General features: G+C 39.7%; 1 pseudogene; it reads right to left on the bottom strand.

The window, feature by feature from the left end:
• Window positions 1-6,576: 6,576 nt before the first annotated feature.
• LOC147621207 (uncharacterized) lies at window positions 6,577-7,148 on the bottom strand (annotated as a pseudogene).
• Window positions 7,149-10,549: the final 3,401 nt, after the last annotated feature.

Genomic DNA, 10,549 nt, shown 5'->3' with positions numbered 1-10,549 from the left:
ACTATGGGTCCTTCCCAAGGGTGTGGATTCAAGATATAATTTACCAATTGCATTGATTGGTATGATCACTCATGGACATGTAGAAGGTCATTATGGACACTTTATTTTGAATGGTTTATGGCCATCTGATCCCAATCTTACAATTGGCTCAATCGCAAGTTGTTTACATAACTTAGAGAGGATGGATAAGCATCCTCTTGGTGATCTAGTAACAAATGGGATTCCAAGGAGCAATGTTTCACTTCTACATGCTTTAAATTCAAGGACAGCTTTAGACAACCACAATATGAGTGATGGTAAAGATCCCATTGTTGAACCATGTATAAATCAGGGAGACACGATGAATTGGGTTTCCTCGTTTCTCAAGTTGCCAAAAAACTTGTTGCTACAACTAGAAAATTGTGCTGGAGAAAATAAAAATCGGTACTTATTTGCCTATTGGTCATTGCTTGTTGCACGGGGTGCTTTCAAAACTGTACAGTTGGGATTTCTAATGGTCGAACATACACATGAGGATATAGATGCCATGTTTAGCAAGTTTTCAGAGAAATTAAGAGTGGGGCAAACCTTTACTTTACCACATTTGATGGATACTTTAAGAACCAGCTCAACTTCTTCTCTAGCTCCCTTCTTGCTTACAGAGGTCCCTGACTTCAAGGCATATTGTGATGGCTACATTTGTGATGGGAAAGAAGCACTTATAGGTCACTCCAAACCACTTCTATTCAGGTTCTTCATGGAAGGAGACACACCGGTAATGCAATTTAAAGCACATGTAGCTATTCATAATTGGAGTGGAAGTATCCGTCTTTGGAAGACAGACAGTGAAGGTAAACCAAGGTTACCAAAAGGAGATCCACCTCTACTACCAATGGCCGAGCGTATAAAGATGCATGCAGAAGTAATATCAGGATTGAAGAGTTACATAAAATTTTGGCAGAATCTAAGTAATGGTTCATTTGTGCCAAGATATTATAGGCCCATGATAGATTATTGGAGTAATGTAATCGAAGAGCTTGGAGAACCAATACAATCAGAGGCAAGAAAGTACACAAATTTTTGGCCAAAATCTAAAGGGTCCCATCAATTAGATGATACGAATGTTGAACAATTGTAGGCACAAAGATTCTTAGGTATTGAAGAACATAATGATCATTATTGTGGGCCTGCACGGGATAAACCAAGGGAGGCATTTAACCCTATGCTACATGTTCAGCAAGGACGCTTTGTCATGCTGCACCCAGATGACACAAACATGTATTCAGTTTGGCTTGCTATGGCTAAATCAGATATTGATGATGAGCCTACATCACCAAATTACAATAAACTCTTGATTCAATATTGGGGACCTTGTGCAAGGAAGAAAGGTTTGACAGATACTCAAGCTTATGCTGATTGTTGGAAGGGATATTGGCAAATTAATGAGGCAGAACAAGTATGGGAAAATGCTGATGCAATTCTTTGGTCGTGGAGACCAAGGAATCCACCACCATACAAAAGAATCAAGATACCAGAAAAGGAAGCCCGTAAAGTAAAAGCATGCTTAGGCTTGGCTTGTGAGGATAAAGCTCATATTGATGGTTCCTTCAATGAGGAGTAGCATTTGTAGATTCAATATTGACAATGTGGATTTTTAGGTTATAACTCTAATACCCAAAAGAGATGTACTTTGGTATCTTCTTTATTTTTTATTTTCACTTATTGAATGAAATTTTTCTTTGTGCCTCCTACATTTTTTTGATATAATTATCTTATTTGTTCAATTGTTTCATAAATTTTGTGCAGTGTACAACTCACTTGGTGCTGCCAGGTCGTCGTAGCAAAGAAACAAATACCACTTTCTTATTAATGGTGTTTATCAACACCACCTTCCTACATGATTATCAAACAGTTACTCCTTTCAAATATGTTTATGCACAAATACTAATACCACTTTTTTGGTTTGAATGGTGATTATCAACGCTACCTTCCTCTGTTCTATATTAAGAAATTCCACAATAACTTTTCCCACATTAAGTGGGAAATTACATGGAACCTATCAATTTCAAAATTCCCATAATGCCGGATTTTTCCCATAATACCTAATACGGTCTTGTAGTGGTGGTAGATTTTCTCTTATGTCATGCCAAACTTTATATTGTGTCATGCTGAATTATGAAAGCAATGTTCAATTTTATTATTGTTCAATTAGCCAGGTATGGACGAATGCGAAAAAGCTAGAAAGGCATTTGAGCGCCTAGGCTACTTGTTGCAGCAGATGCGACTGGTCCAAATGACCAGGCAAGGCTTGCTGCGCGGATCTCTGAGTGGGCACCGGCTAACGGCAAGCAATGGAAGGACATAAATAAAGAAGTGTCCATAGATATGGTCAAGCAAATATGGCCCAGTGTGTCTGATGAGCAAATCCACAAGGGCAGATTGAAGCTAGACAAGTGCATTGTGCCAAAGATTTGCACACATGCAGAGGCCATATACCTTGCATGCACAGGCAGCACCTTGAACCACACAGATTGCCCAGTGTGGTTTGCAAAGATGCTTTATATGCAGTATGTTTTACGATAGCCAGTGGACTTCAGCAGCAAGACACCCAACAAAGCTATAGTGGACATCAGCAGCAAGACACCCAACAAAGCTATAGTGGACATCCGCACTGAGGCGGTAACTGTGTCACATGAAGAGCTAAGGCATGCTCTAACGAGAGCTAGTATGCAGACCCATGATGGCATGGAGGAGTTTCAGACATAGCTACGTACCTCCACCCAGACCACAAGGGCAGATACAAGCGAGACCAGAGAGTTGCAGAGGGATATAAAGCTACTACGACGTGAGCTTCATGACATGGAGGAGTAGCTTTAGCAGCAGTTGGTGATGACCATGATTGAGCATCCCAATGCGCTGCAACCACCTCCACCTCACACACCGCATGCCGAGGGGCCCTGCCCAATTTGTGCCCACTTCTTCCACAGCTGGAGTGGTCACTATAGCATAGCATGTGGCCACATGTATCATCTGCCATGTCTCATGTAGAACATGGTCAACAAGGCTGCGTGTCATATATGTGCGGCGCCATTGACGAGTTGGTATACTCAATGTTCAAAATGGAGAAAGACTATCAACGTCTGGTGGCTGCCACTGCTAGAGACTTGAATTTATCTTTGTAGAAGCTACATGAACGAATACTTATCATTGAAGCACACTTTGTAATTCTTGACTTTTGATTAAAAACGGATGTACCATACTTTTGATATAGTTGTCATAGTATTTGATGTATTTTGAATCTTGATGTATTTTGCATGCTACAAATGCAGTGATGATGTCGTCTTTAGTTCCAACATGTATTAACACTTGTAGTCTAAATATGTCAAATTTATGATAAGGAAGTGCAATGAAAAAGAAGCTCAAATTCAACTACAACTTCATATAGTGATGTACTAGGGCTAAACACCTAGTACAATTCTACATCAATTATATCATGAATTCAAATGCTAAACATAAGACTTCTTACAATTCAGAGATTCAAGCACAGACTACACAGTCATGCTTGATTGTATAAAGCAGTTTAGGGTAAAACACAATCATCTTCATTCCCAAAATGAGTACAATATATCCATGAGTTATAGGCTTCTAGGATTAATACATTGAACCTTAATAAGTATGCCTTCAACAAGTATTCTAAACAGTCTTATACTTGTTCTGCACTTGATAAAAATAATGGCAAAAACAGTCTAACACTTGTTCTGCACTTCATAAGATGATATATCATATGTCTAGATCACTTCTCCGCAATAATCTTCTTTGTCGCGTGCTGGCGGCGGCAGGACAATCATCCACCTCAAGATTTGCATCCAATTCAAACAAACTACAGCCACCCAACTCACGAAAGTCTAGTTCTTCAAATGAAACGTCTTGCCCTAGCTCATTGTCCTCTTCAATGCTATCCATAGCCCACCGTGGTCTCTCCTCTTCATACTCTTCTGATTGAATCTTGCTGAGTAGCCTGTGATTGTAATACAAGTATACCAACTTCTCAGCACGATTGCTTAGAAGGCGAGTGCACGTAGCTGTAGGTACTCCAATTTCGCTCAGAGCTAGAGTTGGCAGCACACTGTGCAAGGACTCTAACAGCCAATTTTTGTAATGTAGGGACTGAAACACCGTTCATGAGCCACCACCTCCAAGTTGGTTGTCCTGATGTAAGGTTTTGAACAAACTCAGAACTAAAAAGGCCCTCCTTTAATCTATACTTTGTTAAGTCAGTGACGCCTTGCGCTTGATCATCTGCATTGCTATAGAAATTGCTGATCACATCATAAAAGTCTTCAATCGCCTCTTCATCTAATTCATCATAATCCATGTTCCAATACTCTGGATCAAGCAAGAAAGCAACACTGTGCAATGGACTATGTGCACTGACCCATCGAGCAGGTTTTGTAGGTTGAGATGGAAATTGCAAAATCCAAGGTGCAGAACTCTGAAAGCCAACTTGAACTTCTGATGCACATGCAGTCCAAGCTGCAGGGCTCGTTTCTCCAAACTGCCCTAACTAATCTAGCCCTTGCTAGTTTTATGAAGGATAGAGAGGTGCAAGACAGCATCGAAACAAACCTGTGTACTGGCTGTGGTCTGCCCCTTGAGGTCCAACCATTCCTTGCAATGGTCAAGCTCCCTTGTGAGCATAATTATCACCTTCTGTGCTTAAATTGCTGCTACATGCTTCCTTGGGACCATATGTAGGGCTCCCTTCTGCAAAAAAAGCATACCTACCACATGGTTGTGCAACCTTGCAACACAACGACATCCAACCACACCAGAGATTGGTAAGAAACCATACTTGAATGTATGCTTGCTAGCTAGCATACAGGACATACAGTCTGCAAGCTTGATCATATTGGGAATAAAAGTTGTGCTAGTTAGCATAATGAATATGCTAATTAGCATGCCAGGTAGCTAGTTATCATACTAGATATGCTAGTTAGCATATACAGTATGATAGTTAGCATATTGCATATGCTAATTAACATATCCAGTATACTAGTTAGCATACTAGATATGCTAGTAGGATGCTAACTAGCATATACCGTATATGCTAGTTAGCATACCCTGCATGCTAACTAGCATCCTCGTTAGCATACTCTGTATGCTAACTAGCATCCTAGTAAGCATCCTAGTAAGCATACCCTGTATACTAACTAGCATAGCATATATGCTAGTTAGCATACCCAATACGCTAACAAGCATACTGGATATGCTAATTAGCATATCAAGTAGGCCTACTAGCATATTCAGTATGCTAACTAGCATACAGGATATGTTAACTAGCATGCTAACTAGCATACCGGATATACTAAAAAGCGTATCCAGAATGCTAATAAACACAACGGATATGCTAGTTAGGATACTGGATATGCTAACTAGCATACAAGATATGCTAATTAGCGTAACCAGTATGCTAACTAGCACACTGGATATGCTAGTTGGATGAGTGGATGCTAATTAGCATATCCAATATGCTAGTAAGCATATTGGGTATGCTTATTAGCATACCGGAGTTAGCATATTGAATGCTAATTAGCATATCCAGTATGCTAGTTAGCATATTGGATTGCTATTTGAAATGCTAATTAGCATACAGGATATGTTAATTAGCATATCCTGTATGCTAACTAGCATACTGGTTATGCTAATTAGCATACTGAATATGCTAGTTAGCATACTTGATATGCTATTAAGCATGTTGGATATGCTAATTACCAATTTTTATATTCTAGTAAGCATTTTGGAGCATATTGGATTAGCTTAGAGGTTATAAGGTCTACTAGTTAGCATACTAGGTATGCTAGTTAGCATATTGGATATGCTTATTAGCATACCAGATATGCTAGCTAGAATGATAGTTAGCATACAGGATATACTAATTAGCATATCCAGTATGCTGGTTAGTATACTGGATATGCTAATTAGCATATCTTGTATGCTTACTAGCATACTGGATATGCTAATTAGCATACTTGATATGCTATTAAGCATGTTGGATATGCTAATTAGCATATACTGTGCTCTAGTAAGCACATAGAAGCTTTTGGGTACACTTGAATTGCTTAGAGATTATAAGGTTTACTAGTTAGCATACCTAGTATGCTTGTTAGCATACTTGATATTCTAGTTAGCATATATGATTATGCTAGCTAGCATACACGGGAATGCTAATTAGCATACTAGCCTAGCTGCACACATAGTTAGCATATGAAACATACTATGTAGCATACATGACATGCTTATAAAGGGTGTAATCAAAGATTTTTTTGTTACAGGCCTCTCAAACTGCAAGCAACGGCTATGGTTCCCCAAAGAAGATGGAGGACAAAGCTGAGAAAGCACCAAAGGTGAAAAGAAAGCCACCCGCTCAAGAGCTTGCAAAAAAACTGTGTTAAGACCTTTCCTTTTTTGCCCAGATTCTGTACTGTAAGCAGGCAACTGTCACTGTTCAGTTGTTTAGCCTTTACTTTGTGTTCCCATACCTATGCCCTTCACTCTTATGGCTATGCCATTTTGAAAACCTAATGCCTCTTGTGGCTGTCATGTAATTTTTTTTATTTTCCCGGGGGTGATTGTGTACATTTGCCTTCTCTTTTGCATGTGTTTCATGGGTATCTTGATACAACGTACAAGATTTGAAAGTATGTGAACAACAGGTTGATTGTAGTCTAGTTTGAAGGTGTATGCATCCACTTGCTTGTAATACAGTCCTTGCACGACATACGAGCCTTTGTCAATTACATTGTTCCACTCATCAATGTAACCCTATTTTGCCTTTTCTTTTACTGCAATGCACTTTACCAAGTAAAAGTCTACATTCTCATCATTGGTTGTAGCATCCAGATTCATTGCAAAAGTGTCACCAACACACAAAGCACTACTTAATGCATCATGGTGGCCTTCATACACGAATTTTTCATATCCAATGATATGTCCTTCAAGGGCATCATCAGTTGGAGTGTCTTCTTCATCCTCAACTTCATCAGACAATGGCATTAGAATGTGATAATCCCAAGGCTGCACATGAGATTTGTTAGTGTAGCGATTCCAACTATGGTTCATGCATGCATCACAAAAGCATGCCAATGGTCTTGTGGCAATGGCAGTTGCATCCTGCCCCGGTTGTGACCGCGAAAAGCATGCAAGGTGCGAGACTTCTCAACCGTGGCACAATTTCATTTAACCTCCCTGTTTACATCACCTACTTTGATCTCCCAAAACACACGGGCACATTCTCTTTCTTTTAGAGGATATGATGCAGCTACTCCCTTTGATAGGTTGGCTTGGCAATAGGCAACCACATCTGCAGCACACTTTAAAGTGGCCCCATCAGGCTTCAGCTGTTCATGTGTCCCGATCTTTTAACAACTGTGCCGCCTGCACCGTCATGCTCTCCCTTGCCATGTCTTGATCCAAAGAAGAACTAGCTCATCTCCATTCCTGTCAGTCCAGCATACCTTGCAACAAAATAGAAAGGCCTAGCAGCCTTAAACTGTGGAGGCAACACCATCTGACTAGACCTAGTGACGTTTTGGAGTGACACCTTCTCTTTGTAACCAGCCACAATGCAGCATAAAACAATGTTGGACAAACAATGTGTCATGCACGTTGTCATCTGATATGAAGAAGTGGATTTTCTTGACTACTTCCCCTTCCCTGCGGTAGTATGTTATGTGCACAAAAATAGTTACTTGACTTGAGTGCCAATGCATGGATTGAATCTCATTTTGCTCCTTGAATGCATAGTTTTTTGCAAAGTCTACAAGACTACAACCGACACAACCACATCGTCAGGAAATCTAAGAATACAATCCTTGAACTGTTGTGCTTGCCATCGAGCGATATAGTTATGTTTGATAAAAACCTTCAGCATGGTCTGTAAGAGTTGAAGAAACTCCCAGCACTGCATTTCTTTAGTCACAAGATCTTTTCTCTTTTTTTGTCTCCGTGCTTATCTGTTGCCTCCCCATATGCAAACAATTTACAAAGATATTCTTACCTGGGCTTTGTGTCTCTAAGTAGCATGTTTCTAGCTTTTTCACACCACATTTCTTACATTCGCCCATCAAACACTCACTATTCTGGTAACCAGCATCTATCTGCTTCTTCGGGCAGAGAACTGACTCCCATAGATGTGTGACACCTTTGAAAGTTTGACATAAAGCCATGCAACCCCTGCTAGTTTCATCACCTCTGACGCAAACGCTGCATGTACATCTGCATTGGGCTCCATGTAGCCCGAATGATTGAGACCGCATATGGTTAAGTATGCCCTCTAAAAAGGACATCTGCACATGATATTCACAGTAGCAGCATGTGTATCTATCTTTCAGCCACCGTACAAAAAATGGCTTCATCATCTCAAACATTCTCATACCTATTTTGCAATCTGGATGCTTTTCTTTGAATCTGTAGAAGAGCTCAACTTGCAATTATGAGATTTAGAAGGCGGTTATTATGCTAGTTATGCTAATTAGTATACAGGCCATGCACGGAAGCATACTGTATGTGACCAGCACTTACAATATGCTAACCAGCACTTACAGTGTGCTTCCATTCATGTGCAGTATGTTAACTAGCACTCACAGTATGCTAACTAGCACTTACTGAATGCTAACTAGCACTAACAGTATGCTAACTAAAACATTCAATAGGCTAATTGGTACATTCAGTATGCTAAGTAGCACATTCAGTTAGCTAATTGGTACATTCAGTTTGCTAACTAGCACAAACAGTGCTAAACTAGCACAAACAGTATGCTAACTAGCACAAACAGTATGTTAACAAGCACATTCATTATGCTAACTAGCACATTCAGTATGCTAAGTAGGACTTACAGTATGCTAACCAGCACTTAAAGTATGCTAATTAGCACTCACAGTATGCTAATAAGCACATACAGAGTGCTAACTATCACTAATCATATGCTAAATAGCACTTACAATATGCTAAGATGCATCTACATTATGCTAACTAGCACCTTGACTATGCTATAACTAGCACTTAGAATATGTTAACTAGCACTTAGAGTATGCTAACTAGCACTTACAGTATGTTAATCAGCACCTACCATATGCGAACTAGCACTCACAGCATGCTTTAAACTAGCATTTACATGCTAACTAGCATGTAGAGTGTGCTAATCAGCACATAGAGTATGCTAACTAGCATACACAGTCTGCTAACTAGCATTTACAGTGTGCCTCCAAGTATAGCTTGTATACTAACTAGCATGTAGAGTGTGCTAATTAGCACATAGAGTATGCTAACTAGCATACACAGTCTACTAACTAGCATTTATAGTGTGCCTCCAGGTATGGCTTGTATACTAATTAGCATTACTAATATGATAAATAACGCACTCTGTAAGGTGATCAACATATTGAAGATTTGAAATAGCATATACAGTATAGCATGTTCTAGCATGTAGAGTATGCTAATTAGCACATAGAGTATGCTAACTAGCATACACAGTCTGCTAACTAGCATTTACAGTGTGCCTCCAGGTATGGCTTGTATACTAATTAGCATTACTAATATGATAAATAACACACTCTGTAAGGTGATCAACATATTGAAGATTTGAACTAGCATATACAGTATAGCATGTTCTAGCTAGAATAAACCATAAACAACCACAGTGTAAATAACAACCAGTATGCTAACTGTAAAGTTTCACATGCTTTTTAGTGTACTCGAATAATGGTGCTTTGGTTAGATCAATTACCTAAGGTTCATCAAGGAGGTGTACAGGGTGCTTTATGTAATTTTTTCTCCCCATCCTCTTTCGACAAACATCTTTTTTATTAGGGGATACACGTATCTCATCCCTCCAAAATGTGTAAACCAGCTCTTTCATTTCATCTGTGATTGTGCTACGACGGGCATGTTTTTGACATGCAGCCAATGAAAACATTCCACCGTCAACATTCGATGTCACCCGCAATTTAGCCTTATACAAGGATCGACGCGGAACTTTAAGGAGTCTCGAGACTTTTGACATTTGCATGTTCTCCTTTGAATTCAATATCATGGATAATGCTGTATGCTTCAAATACAACTCCTCATTACAGCTTGGCTGCTTTACAAGCACCAAGGTGTTACGAACATTGCACATGATTGCACTTTGAATAGTAGACTCCTCTCTGGACACACTGCTTGCATGACAGGATGATGAGATACTAGATTCTAAATTTCTTGCTTGTCTTCTGTACTAATTCCTTCAGTCCTCCTCTTGAACAGTGCCACAATCTCAGACGAGATTTTCTTCTTCTTTTCCTCGTCAAAGGCAAGCTCTCGAACCTAAACCTGCTTAAGTTTTTCCTTCTCTTGTTGTTTCCTCTTTCTTTTTCTCTCATAATCCCTAATGGCAGTACAAGTTGGGTCCTCCAAGTTTGGATTCATTGTCTGTAAAGGATCCCTTCTGCTACCTTCATCTGCTGCCCTTGAACGCGCAAGTAAACCTACCAGATCAGATTGCAAGGTATGGTTCGCCATAACTCTATGAGATGGG

The sequence above is a fragment of the Cibotium barometz genome, chromosome 30 (assembly GCF_041138505.1).
Source record: "Cibotium barometz isolate CiBa-2024 chromosome 30, ASM4113850v1, whole genome shotgun sequence".
Taxonomy (NCBI): Eukaryota; Viridiplantae; Streptophyta; class Polypodiopsida; order Cyatheales; family Cibotiaceae; genus Cibotium; species Cibotium barometz.
This window is presented reverse-complemented; position numbering and strand designations above follow the sequence as displayed.